The following is a 13,991-nucleotide window of genomic DNA, read 5'->3' on the forward strand; positions in this document are numbered from 1 at the left end:
CCTGGGACTTGATCCTGGGACTCCAGGATCATGCCCTGGGCCGAAGGCAGGCGCCAAACTGCTGAGCCACCCAGGGGTCCCCAGAGCTTTTCAGTATTGAGCACACAAGTGAGACACCTGAAGTTTGATTTCTCTCATTTTTGTTATCCTTGCTTTTATTTTTTGTTTTATTTCGTATTTCCCCAACGTCAGCATCCTGGATGGACTAAGTGCTTACTGCCTGTTGTGATACAACTTTCACTCACATAACATTCACTTGGCTATGCAAATTCACTATAAGTTTCTATTGTTGCTCTGGAAAGTTTCACGGAACCCTGGATTTTAGATGGAGGGAGAATGTTTTCCAAATGGAATTGACCTGGAAGAATTTGCCCCATCACTCAAACGGCTATTTTTCAGTCTCATTTTCCTTCCTCAAAACTAATGGTTTGGTGGTTGAATTGTTATATGGCTGCTTGATGTGAGTTACATTTCATAACATGACCAAGTTCAATATTTGTAGGCCAAATTGTTTTGGGTTCTGTCACTAATGTTGGACACAAAGAACCGATCAAATTGTCAACAGTCAATGCGAAAGAATCAATTATATAGATCTAGCCCAGAGCCAGAGAAATGTAGGTAGTAAAATAAGATTTTCTTTTCTTTTTCCAAGTCAGTCCTGCTAGTCAAAGAGGTTAAATCAGTTGACTTTAAATGTCATTGCCCAAATTTGGACCTGGTCTTGTGGATGACACAACATCAGGTACTACTGAGTACTTACTAATAATTTGTCCATTTGTGGAAAATACGCAGGAAATAGCAAAGCCTTTCTTTTCACAATTATGTGTAAGACTTGAAGCATAACTTCAAAACAGAAATGGATATGTGGACAGTCATTTCATTTTTATCACCAAAAAACTTTGGCTTAAAAATCAAAGTTTAGGCTTCCAAATTGGAAAAGAAAAAGGAAAATCATCTCTGTTTGCAGATGACATGATTTTATATGTAGAAAATCCTAAAAATTAACACACGTATACACTCACACACACACACGCACACACACACACACACACCTGTAAGAACTAATCAATGAATTCAACAAAGTTGCAGGAAAAATTAAAATTAAACACACAAAAATCAGTTGCATTCCTACACAATAATAACGAACAATCAAAGAGAAAACTAAGAAAGCAATAGCACCATTGTTCAGAGTGGTATCTCTCTTAGTTCAGGTTACTATAACAAAAATATCATAGACTGGGTGGCTGAAACAACAAACATTTATTTCTCCTGGTTCTGGAGGCTTGGGAAATATGAGATCAGGGTGTTGGTATGGTTGTGTTCTGGTGAGAGCTCTCTTCCTGGTTCACAGTTGGTTGTCTTCCTGCCGTGTCCTCACATGGTGGAGATCAGAGAAACAGGATGGAAGGTCTTTCTTGTTTCTGTCTTTAAAGGAACTAACTTCATCATGAAGGCTCCACCCTCATGACCTCATTACGTCCCAAAGGCCCTATCTCCAAATACCATTCCATTGGGGAGCAGAGTTAAAACATGAAATTTGGGGGAACACAAACATTCGGACCATAGTAACACCAAAAAGGTTCCTAGGAATAAATTTAAACAGGGAGGCAAAATACTTAAAACTTAAAATTATAAAATGATGCTGAAAAAATTAAAGAATAAATTAGTATTTCCAAACAAATGGAAAGATACCCCATCGTTGTGGATTGGAAGACTTCCAGTGTTAAGATACCAATACTTTCTAGAGCAATCTACAGATTCAATGCAATTCCTACCAAAACTCCAATGACTTTTTTTTCAGATATAAGAAAATCCATGGATGAAACTAGAGAGTATTATGTTAGGTAAAATAAGTTAGCCAGAGAAAGGCAAATACAATATGATTTCATGCATATATAGAATTTAAGAAACAAAAATTATTGTACGGGGAAAAAAAGAGAGGGTAAAACCAAGAAACAGACTCTGAATGACAGAGAACACACTGATGGCTACCAGAAGTGATGGTGGGTGGGTGGGGTGGGTGAAATATGTGATGAGGATTAAGGAATGCGCTTGTTGTGACGCACACCTGATATTGCATGGAAGTGTTAAATCACTAAATTGTACATCTGAAACTAACATTACAATGTATGTTAACTAACTGGAATTTAAGTAAAAACTTTTTAAAAATTTATATGGAATTTCAAGGGACCCCAAATAGCCAAAAGGATCTTGAAAAAGAAGAATAACATTGGAGGATGCACACTTCGTATTTCAAAACTTCAGTACAAAGTTAAAATACTAGCAAAAAGTGTGGTACTGGATTAAAAACAGACATATAGACCAACAGAATAGAATAGAGATCCCAGAAATAAATACATATGTGGTGAAGTGATTTTTGACAAGAGTGCCAAGATCATACAATGGAGAAAAGACAGTATTTTTAACAAATATTGTTGGGAAAACTGGATACCTGCAGACAAAAAATGAAGTTGGACTTTAACTTGGTTTATATACAAAAAATTAACTCAAAATGGATTAATGACATAATGTAAGAGCTAAAAGAAAACATAGGGGAATAGCTTCATGCTATTGAATTTAGCAATAACCTCTTGAATATAACACTGAAAGCCCAGGCAACAAAATGAAAAATAGATTAATATCCTATGTAGAAAGAATTCTTACAACTCAATAACATCAATGATAAACAACCTAATCTAAAAATGGGGAATGGATTTAAATAGGTATTTCTTCAAAGAAGATATATAGATGGCCAATAAGTGTATAAAAAGATGCTCAACATCACTAATCATTATGGAAATGCAAATCAAAAACACAATGAGATACTATTTCACACCCAGTAGGATGGTTATATAAAAACAAAAGAAACAGAAAATAACAAGTGTTGGTAAGAATATGGTGAAACTGGAACCCTCGTGTTACTGGTGGGAATATAAAATGGTGCAGACACTTTGGAAAACAATTTGCCAGTTCTTCAAAAAATTAAACATGCAGCTACCATATGACCCAATAATTCCACTTCTGGATAAGTTTAACTGAGACAAATGAAAACATACATCCACACAAAAACTTTTACGCAGATATCCATAGTAATATTACTCAGAACAGTCATAAAATGGGAAAAAAAAACAAGTGTGCATCAAGTAATGAATAGATCAAAAATGTATCATATTTATACAATATTATTTGATGATTAAAAAACAGTTGACAAATGCTATGCCATAAATGAACTTTAAAAACATGCTATGTGAAAGAAACTAGACACAAAAGGCCACACATTGTATTATTCTAGTTATATATCATGTCCTGAATAAGCAAATCCACGGAGACAGAAAAAGTAGATTACATTTGCCAGATGCTAGAGGGAGTGGGGAATGGGGTTTGACTACTAATAGAGAGATTCTTTCTTCTTTTAAGATTTTATTTATTTGAGAAAGAGAGAGGGAGCTAGCACACAAGCAGGAGGGAGGAGCAGAGGGAGGAGAAGGAGTCTCCCCACTGAGCAGGGACCCAATGTGGGGCCCCATCTCAGGACTCTGGGATCATGACCTGAGCCAAAGGCAGATGCTTAACTGACTGAGCCACCTGGGCACCCCCAGACTACTAATAAGTAGTTTCTTTCTGTGGTGATGAAGATGTTCTCAAATTAGTGGTGATGCTTGTACAATGTGGTAAATGTGAGAAAAATCACTTTAAAACTGTATACTGCATGAGTGCATTGGAGGCTGTGTCAATGACATCTTCACTTTAAAAATGTATAGAACTTAATAAAACCCAAATTAGATAAAGTTGGCTCAATTCAAAGGACATTTACATGCCAGCTATACTGGTGTTTGAGCTTTCTCAACCACACTCCCCAAAAGGTAAGAGTCATCAATTTAAAACAAACAAATAATAAGAAAATAAAAAAAAATAAATATAAAAAATAAAAAAAAAATTTTTTAAAGGTAAGACTCAAGACTGTTGCTGATAACTGGGAGGGCCACCAGCAGGTGAAAGCCTGTACACAAAACAGGAAAGTACCTCACCCCATTGATAGTGGACAGGCTAGAATTTTCACCTAGGACTTACATTCATTGGAAGTAGGATGGTCCCAGACCAGTAAACCCAGAAATCTGTATTCACCTTCCCATTTTTGTTGGCTTTGATGGCAGCTTGGTGAGGGGATGGAGATAAAGAACCAAATCAAGAGAACAGTAATATATTCGTAAATAGTATTCTAGAAAGCTGAAACTTCTAATTCATGTATTCTTACATAGTTCTTGTCCAAGTGGACCCCACTTTAGTCCCACTGGATATGAGAGTAGAGCTCAGAAACTTACATTTTTAATAAATACCTCTGGTGATTTTTATTCAAACTTAGGATTGACCACCACTGAGTCTTTTTTCTACTAACTTTATATTTTGACAAATGCCAAGTCTATGAAAAGTTGAAAAATATATATAGCACAATGAATGCCCAAATACAGTACATATTTTAGATTAGATTCACTAATTGTTAACACTTTGCTAATTTTTTTTCTATCTATTCTCTCTCTTAATCAGTTTGAGACTCAATTACACTTCAAATATGTCATCTTAAAACAAAGACATCTTTCCTTATAACCATAATTTAATTGTCACACCTGGGATATTTAACATTGATACACATATATCATCAGATATACAATCCATAGTTCTGTTTCTTCAGTTGTCCCAGCAATGTCCTTTAGAGCTTTCTGGGGTTTTGTATCCAGAATCCAGTAAAGTATCACACATTGCAATTAGTTGTCACATCCCTTTGTTCCCCTTCAATTTAGAGTAGTTCTCATCTTTTTTTGTCTTTCATGAACCTGACATCTTTGAAGAGTATAGGATAATCATTTTGAAGAATGTCCTTCAACTTGTATTTGCTTTATTGCTTCCTGATGACTAGACCTAGGTTAAACAGTTTTGTTAAGATAATTTGTATGTGTTTGTCCATTATTGGTAATGTTAGGTTTCATCATTTAGTGTGCTGTCCACTAGATTTCTCTACTGTAAGGGTTTTTCTTTTGTAATTAAATAATCTGAGGGTGATACTTTAAAACTAACCACTTTTTCTTATAAATAAGTATTTTTAACCAGCTTGTTGTCTACTACAATTAACTCAACAATCATAGATCTCTGTGTAATTTCTAGTTATAATAGAAATCATTAAACTTGGAGTTTAATTGTAATATTTCCTTTGTATTTTGAACTCAAAGTCTAATATAGACATCGTTTCTTAATATGATTGCTTCCACATAATCAGAATTTGAGATATCAACACTTTTATCTCCTAAATAATTTCAGGTTTCCAAAAATTAGTGTTTGGCAGGAAATGTTTTCTACCCCACAGTTCTCTAAATCACCTTAATTTATTAAGTGTGATAAATGATGGGCTGGCTAATCTTTGTATTCTTAGTCCTTTTATAACTAGAAAGGCTGTTTTCTTCTGCTTCATAAATCCTATAGATGTTGAATAATTTTATAGGATGACTGATTTTTTTTTTTTAGCAAATGAAAAGATAACACATTAAGCTATCTTTTAAGCATTGCTGAAATCAATTGTTGCTGTGGAATGCACTCTTACATTTTTTAAATACATTAAGGAGCATAATGTGACAAAAGGCAATATTTAGCGTTGACTTTGAATATACCTTGTCTCATCCCTTTTTCATATACGTAGATATTTGACTATTTAATCTTACATGTTATGATAAGATTATCTATTTGTCTATAATGGGTATTTTTGTCATTAAAAAAAACATCCTATAAGTTTCTCACTTATTTTATTCAACCCTATGTCACTTGTCAATACCAGGTACCCCGAGAAATCTCAATTCTTAATGAAATTCTATTATTTAAGGAGTATTTGGATTTGTTTTCCTCCAAGAAGTGTTAGCTTAGAAAATGCCTAAGTCTCTCTGAGGTCCTTGCCATTTGGTTGAGTTTCTTTCACCATGTTGATCTACTTAGTAAATGACTGGCTGGCAGTTGGGACACATTAACTGTCATTACCAGCCTTTGCCAAGCAGGAGTCCTGGGCCATTGCACTTGGCTGTGTCAGAGCCCAAGGAGCGTGCTGTTTCAAGGAGCCATCACTTGGTGGTGATTAGCACCATCCATTGGTCCCACGTCCATGGCTACCAGCTACATCAAAGTCCATTAGCATTTTGCTGCCCCATTTAAGTGGTAGTTGCTGATGAAGTTCAATATAACCACTATTTATTAATCACTACCTATAGCAAAGCACAATGTTAAGCATCGTTGGAGATAATAAAGTGCAATCCCTTTCTTCAAGCAAATTACAAACCAGTAAGGAAACAGGATGATTTTTTAAAACAGCACTATTACATCTCAGAGCCTCAGAAATGCCAGAAAGGAAAAAAGAAAGGGCACAAAAGGCTATGAAAATTTGAAGAAAGGATGAGAAAATTATCCACTAAATTGAGAGGTAGGAGCTATCCCTTTAGGTGTTCTGAGAATATGGGATTTTCTAAGGACACAAGATGATAGGAAGCCTTCCACTCTGAATTGCTGAGAGAATCATGACTTTTAAGCAGCAGAAAACACACCACAGTGGGGAGTTAGCCCCTCACCATATCAGGCATGTTATTTTTGTGGCTTTCCAAATCAAAATCATAAGATTTGGAGACAAACATTCATTCATTTCACTATTCAATACTTTTTATTAAATGGCAGCTGTAACTCAGAGCGTGCCCTAGGACCAGGTATTGTAACAGCTAAGAAGACCATCTAGTTGGGTGGTGCAGACAAAGCAACAATTTCACTGCAGTTGTCTGTGTGTGCAGGTGAGATGTGAGTTCAGAAGAGGAATACCTCACCCACTCTGGAGGTTTTGAGGAGAGAATCCCAGAAAGAGACATATCCAGACTTAAACCTAAAGCAGCAGTATTCCAGCCCAGAAAACAATAAACCCTTTCTGTCCCAAACACTGTACTCCTGTGTCACAAGACCATCCAACTGCAGATGTCTACCTTGAAAGAAAACTGTTTACCCTCTAGTAGGCACAATAACATAATCTTCACTTCGTATTATAATATTATTGATCCACAAGAATACAACATGCTGCTCAATTTAGAAGGCATTTACTTAGTACCATTTAGAGATACCAAATGCTAGTGCATATCAACCTTGGTTAAATACAGTACACTAGTGATGGCCAGCTGGTCAAACTATTATGGATTTTATTTTAAATAAAGAGAGAATGAAATTACTTATGATCATCACGATTTGTAGGGCATTTGTTTAGGAATGAATTATGGACTATTGGTAAGAGAAAAAGATCAGAGAGGTCTGAGCACTTAATAAATACTGCAGTAGTGATCTGATTTTCAGTCTGATTTAAGAACTGTAAAGACGGTCTGGGCTTTGCACGAGATGCAGCGGAAGCTCATTTTGGATGATCAGTGAAGTGAGGGAGGTTGAACATTCTCAGTGCAGCAGTTAAGTGATCTCGGCAGTACCAGCGAGAACCAAAGAGATTTGTTCTAGTTCAAGAAGTGAATGTTTGGAACTCCTTCTGTGGCACTCAGGGGGACATTTTTCTTCTTTGCTAATGTGAACTAAAAAAATAAATTCATCACATTTTCTGAGGTTTCTACACAAGATATAATTGAAAGGGGCCAGGCAAAATTTCATAAGGGCATCTGTGATGCTTGGTGTTTGAGAGCTCCTGTGTATCCGTATGAATTGCTCCCTTGCCCAACCCCATATGTGAAGTGGGGAGCACGATCAAATCTTTGTCCTGTTTCTCTGAGATCTTACTCTGTCATCAGCTCTTCACTCTCTCTTGTGTATCTTCAATCTCTTCCACTCCAGTGAAGCTTCCTCAACATTTAGACATTCTCACATCTTTGAAAATTTTTAAGTGTAATGGGGTATCTCCCAGCCATGCTTCTCCTGGCTTCTCCTTTTTGCTCTTCTTCTTTCATAGACACAATTCTTGACAAATAATCTAAACTGCCTTACCTTGTATCGGTCCCCAGTCTGGCTTCTGGTCCCACATTCTGTTCCATATGCTCAGAGACAGTGGTCACCAATGGCTAAAACTGATGGGCCCTTCTTGATGTTTGTCATTGACCTCTTGCTGGCATCTGACTTGTGACCACTCTTTTCTTCATAAATATCCTTCTTTAGCTTCTGAAATGTCTTCCCCATCTCAAGTTCTTTCTGAGATCACTATTCCCCCCATCTAATGTCCCTTAAATATTGCTGCCATTAATCTTCTATCAGTTTTTTTCACAGCCTCAAATAACTTCTTTCCCCTGGGGAATCCCAAATCTATGTTATCAGCATAGGATCATCTCTTGAGTATCATGTTTGTAATGCCATCTACCTGTGCACCAGTTCCACCTGAATGTCACATAAGCACTTCAAAACCTATATGGATGAAACCGAAACTATCATCTTTCATTCCTGATTCTCTCTACTGCTTAAAATTGATCAGCTTGCCTTTGGGGACTATTTTTTGTCTATCATTGACCTTTCTGCAGGCATTTTTTAAAAAACTTACCTATTCTACTTTCTAAACTATAAGTCCTATAGGGAAAAGAGCTCTACCTTATTTGTTTTTGAATCCTCAGCAATGAGTAGTGCCATATTATTTCGGAACTATAAAATGAATGAGTGAAGTGAAGTAAGGCCCACTGCATAGCTCTATTTTTTTTTGCACTGAAAAGAAGCATATCAGATCAGAGTCCCAACACATGGTTGGAGGTGCTTTTTGGCATAACTGCTCAGTGAAGTATCTCTTTTATTTTTCCTGGCAGCTCTCGAAACACTGCCATGTGCCACAGTGTTCTCTTTCCCAAGCAGGTACAGAATGCAATCCCAGGAGAACATATAAGGAAAGAAAATTGCCCATAAGAGTACAGCTATGAGGAATGAGTACATTTACAAAGGAAACGCAGAGCCATGCTCCAGGGAGAAGTACTAGGTCTTTCTTCTATTTTGATATTTAACATTCAGCAGACTGAAAGTATTCAGTCTGTAGTAATGGAAAACAGCCTTGAAAAATGTGAGAAGATTTTATCATTAAACCTTACAAATCATAAAAATCTCAAAGGAAATAAATTTAGTTGGAGAGGTAAAATTGCTATAGGGTAACATCAGGACTTTCAGCCTTCAAAAGTATATATGTGTCAGTATCCAAGGACCCCTTGGAGTTTCTAGCCCACATTAAAATAAAAAAATTATGCAGAAGATTCTATGAAAACATAGAGGAGGGGCACCTCACTTGGTCTAAAGGAGTCAAGAGAGTTCTACATGAGGAAGTAAAACCTAAGAAGAGCTTTAAAAATTAACTTTCCAACTGGATATTTAAGCAGAAAGAAGCACTTGCACAAAGGCACAGTGGGGTAAGTCTGACATCTCACTTGGGGAACTATGCCAAGTTTGGCAAGACTGAAATGGGAGTGAGTGTATGGGAGGTGAGAGATGGCTGTGGAGATGTAGCAAGGAACAAAGCACGAACCTCTTGTCTACTGTGTTTGTAGTTTTGACAATTATGGTAGATGGGGAGCCATGGAAGTATTTTAAGTAGATAAGTGGCATAACCAGTTTTATATTTTAGAAAAATTCTGAAGCCAACATATTGGCTCCAGTGATGAATTTGAGGAATATGCCTAGAGACAGTATGACAAGCAGGAAGACCACTGCAATAACCAGATGAGAAACCACATTAGAAGAAGTCAAAGGAACTGATTCAATAATAATGCAGGAAGTTGAATTCTAGAACCTAGTGCATTGTGGAAAAAAAGAAGGGGTTTCAGATAACTTCCAGGGATCTAGTTATTCAGTCATTCAAAATATATATCGAGTACTATGTCCCGGGCTCTGTCTATACATAATAAACAAAACATAGCATTTCAGCTGAGATCTCAATGACAAAAAGTGCTAGCTGAGTAGAGCGGGCTAGGGGAATACTCTTTGAAGATGGACTAGCATGTGCAAAAGCCCAAAGGTAAGAAAGTATATCTTATTTATTGAGGAAGCTGCAAGAAAGACTGGGTAACATCATACTTTAAGAGAGGGACTATAGGATGATAAGGAGGCTTATTGGTGATAAGCCTAAATTCACACATGTTGAGATGGAGATGTCCATGGGACATCCAAATGGAAAGACTGGGTCCTGGAGCCATCCTCATTGTCTGGGCTGGATAGAGAAACAAATCTTAAAAATAATGCAGTAGATAAAGCTGTGAGGGTGGTAAGATTTCCCAGGTACAGGGCAGAGAATGAGAAGAGAGAGTACAAAGGATACAGTCCCAGGCAACACAACCATATTTAAGGGAGAGATGGAGGGAAAATGTCAAATGACACAGAATCAGGAGAAGAAAGAGGGATCAAGGGAAATCTAGAAATCAAGAGGGTTTTCAGGAAAGGGGATTCGACAGTCCTAGATGCAGCGGAGTGCTCTAGTGAAATAATGACAGAAAACCACCTATTGGACTTAGTGTTTATGAGATCATCAGTAACCTTTGTCAAGAGCACTTTCAGTGGAGTGGGAACCATACAAGCCGGTTAGGAGTTGCTGATAGGTGAGCAATTGAAACGGTGAGTATAGATTACACTTTCAAGTAGCTTGATTGTGAAGAGCCAGAGAGATGGTAGCAACAAGATCACTGTATGGAATTGGGGGAACAAAATCGGTCAAATTTTTGTACTGAAGGGAGAGGCATAAACACTTTTATCAGCTGAGGGGACCAAGCCAAGAGAGACGGAAGGTAAAGAGATGCACAATGACTCAGAGGAGACAAGGAGAGGTGAGATATATGCTATGTGGAGGATTCAGCTTGAATTTCAACATAGCTGGTCCTCCAGAGTTGGAAAGGAGAGGCAAAGGGTGGATGAAAGAAGCAGATAAAAAGGTAGATGGAATCCTAAAGAGTTGAGGGAATAGTTTGATCATAAGGTCATTTTCTCAGGGAGGGAGGGGATGGGATGTGGAGGCAAAGGAGTGTCCTTATCCCTTTCCCCTCTCACCTTTCTAACTCCAGCCATCACCAGACTGGGTACCTTTGTTTGGTCAAGATTCCAAATGAGTCACTTAGTAATCTGGGAATGGTCAAATGTTAGCTTGCCTGGAACACTGCAAGTAAACATAAAAGAATCCCTGAGGCTTCCAGAAGCTTAGTTTTTTGTTTTTGATAGGTAACATTTAATCCAAATAGAGAAATAAATATTTACATGGAAAAGGACAATGGGATTTTTTTTCTTCACTAGGTATTATAAATATTTGTATTTCATGCATGGTAATTATATCCCAAAACTATAGAAGTGATCACAATTACGTGCAAAACATCAAGGATTTGAGAGTATGATAATTGGTCTCCTCCAGAATGAAACAATGGTACAATTTTAATTTAAGTTATTATGGGTTTAAATGTGTAATAGTTAATGGATAGTCTGTCAAGCACTCAATAAAATACCTTATAACTTGTATGAATCATAATACATGCTATTTTTTAATCTACTTTAAGTAATGATCTGAGGACAAATTGTTCAAAGAATTGGGTTTTACTTTTCATGTTTGTTTTCAAGGTGCCCGCATTTGTTGCCCCCAAATGAGCAATCTTTTGGTTGATCTCCAACTGCCTGGAAATTCAAATGGTTCTTCTGAAGACTTGACACTGCCTCTAGTATCACTTAATATTTTTATGAGCATCTTAACTACAAAACTGAGAGAATTAAGCAGTGAATGACACCAGGATGACCAGACTGCTGACATCCCAGAAGAACAGATTAAAATTACAAGCGACCGAGACCAATTACAGAAACGATCTACCCAAATCACAGAGAAGTTCAAGAGAAACTTCAATTAAAGTTATACACTCTAACCTGCTTTATTGCACCTCCTCTTTGTGAAGGAGAATGATAATCATCACTTTTAGGACTTATTACCCGTGTATTTATTTGTGGATGTTGCTCACAGTCAGAGTGGATAATAGCGTACTACTGTGGAAAGCATGATCAAATATTCTGGTCAAAAATTTGAAGGGCACTCATTTATAGCAAAGCAAATAAGTAGGAAGATGGTTAAAATAGGATTAAATTTAGGGTGACTGGGTGGCTCGTTGGTCAAGCAGCTGACTCTTGATTTCAACTCAGGTTACCATCTCAGGAATTGAGCCTTGCGATCGGCTCCATGCTCAGCGAGGAGTGGGCTTGAGAATTCTGTCTCCTTCTTCCTCTGCCCTTTTTCCCCATCATGCTCTCCTTCTCTCCCTCTCTCTCAAATAAAAATAAATAAATAGATAAACAAACAAACAAATAAATAATAAATCTTTAAAAAATAGGATTAAATTCAGCAAAGAGTGATAGAAAAATACTAGTAGCTCAAACAAAATAGTTTATTTCTCATTCAAATAGAATCTCGAAGTGAGTTGCCTGGTACTGGAATGGCAACTCTGTGATGATCAGAAACCCAGACTCCTCATGTCCTGCTGCTCCACCATCTTCAACACATACTTACCATTCCAGATGTCCACTCAACTTACACCATCAAGTCTGCATTCCAGCCAAAGAAAGAGAAAGGAACAGAATCACATGCCCTTCCTTTTACATTTTTTTGATGTGTTTGATTGATAAAATATATGTAACAAAATTTACCATTCTAACCATTTTATGTATACAGTTCAGTGGCATTCAGTATATTCACATTGTTCTGTAACCATCACCACCATCCATTAACATAACTTTTTCGTGTTCCCAAACGTTTCTACCCATTCCTTAACCAATGACTCTCCACTCTCCCTTCTCCCCTCAGCCCTTGGTAACCCTTATTCTACATTCTGTCTCTATTAATTGGACTACTTTAGGTAACTTGTCTAAGTGGAGTCACACAATATCTGTCCTTTGGTGACTGGCTTCTTTTACTTGGCATAATGTTTTCAAGTTTCATCCATGTTGTAGAATGTGTTAGAATTTCCTTCTCCTTTAAAGCTGAATAATATTCCATTTTTATGTACATGTCACAATTTGTTTATCCATTCATTTATCAAAGAACAGTTGGGTTGCTTCAATCTTTTGTCTACTATGAGTAATGCTGCTATAAACATGGGTTAAAAAAATATGTGTTTGAGTCCTTGTTTTCAATTTCTTGGGCAATATATAATTATTACATATATCGTTATGTATGTTATATGTTATAGTATTATATATATTTGAGAATATACATATTATTATATAGTATCTAGAAGTGGAATTGGAATTGTTAGGTCATATGATAATTCTATATCTAATTTTTTGAGAAACTGGCACATTGTTTTTCATGGTGGCTGTACCATTTTACATTCCCATCAGTGATGCACAAGATTTCCGATATTTTCACATCTTTGCTAACACTTGTTATTTTCTGTTTTCTTTATTTTTTAATAATAGCCATTCTAATAGGTATGTTCTGGTATGTTATTCTGGTCTTAAATTGCATTTCCCTAATGATCAGTGATGTTAAACATCTTTTCATGTGCTTATTGGCCATTTACGTATCTCCTTTGGATAGATGTTTATTTTAGTCTTTTGCCTAGTTTTTTAAATTAGGTTGTTTATTTTCTGTTGTCATTAGTTGTTGGAAGTTCTTTATATATTCTGGATATTAATCAGTCTTTTAAAAATTTCTTAAAAGATTTTATTTATTTGAGATAAAAAGAGAGTGAAAGAGAGAGCATGAGCAGTGGGGGCAGAGGGAGAGGGAGAAGCAGGCTCCCCACTGAGCAGGGAGCCTGATGCGGGGCTTGATCCCAGGACCCTAGGATCATGACCTGGGTTGAAGGCAGACACTTAACTGACTGCACCATCCAGGTTCCCCAATCACTCTCTTTTTTAAAATGTTACTTTCTGGAAATCATGTAAGATATTTCTGTTTATATTTCTAGGGCTATAAGTAGCTTTAAGTAAGGCTGGTAAATGTAGCTATTTCAGGAGGCCATGTACCTAGCTAAAAATCAGGGGTTTTATCATTCTGG

The sequence above is a fragment of the Vulpes lagopus genome, chromosome 1, assembly GCF_018345385.1.
Source record: "Vulpes lagopus strain Blue_001 chromosome 1, ASM1834538v1, whole genome shotgun sequence".
Taxonomy (NCBI): domain Eukaryota; kingdom Metazoa; phylum Chordata; class Mammalia; order Carnivora; family Canidae; genus Vulpes; species Vulpes lagopus.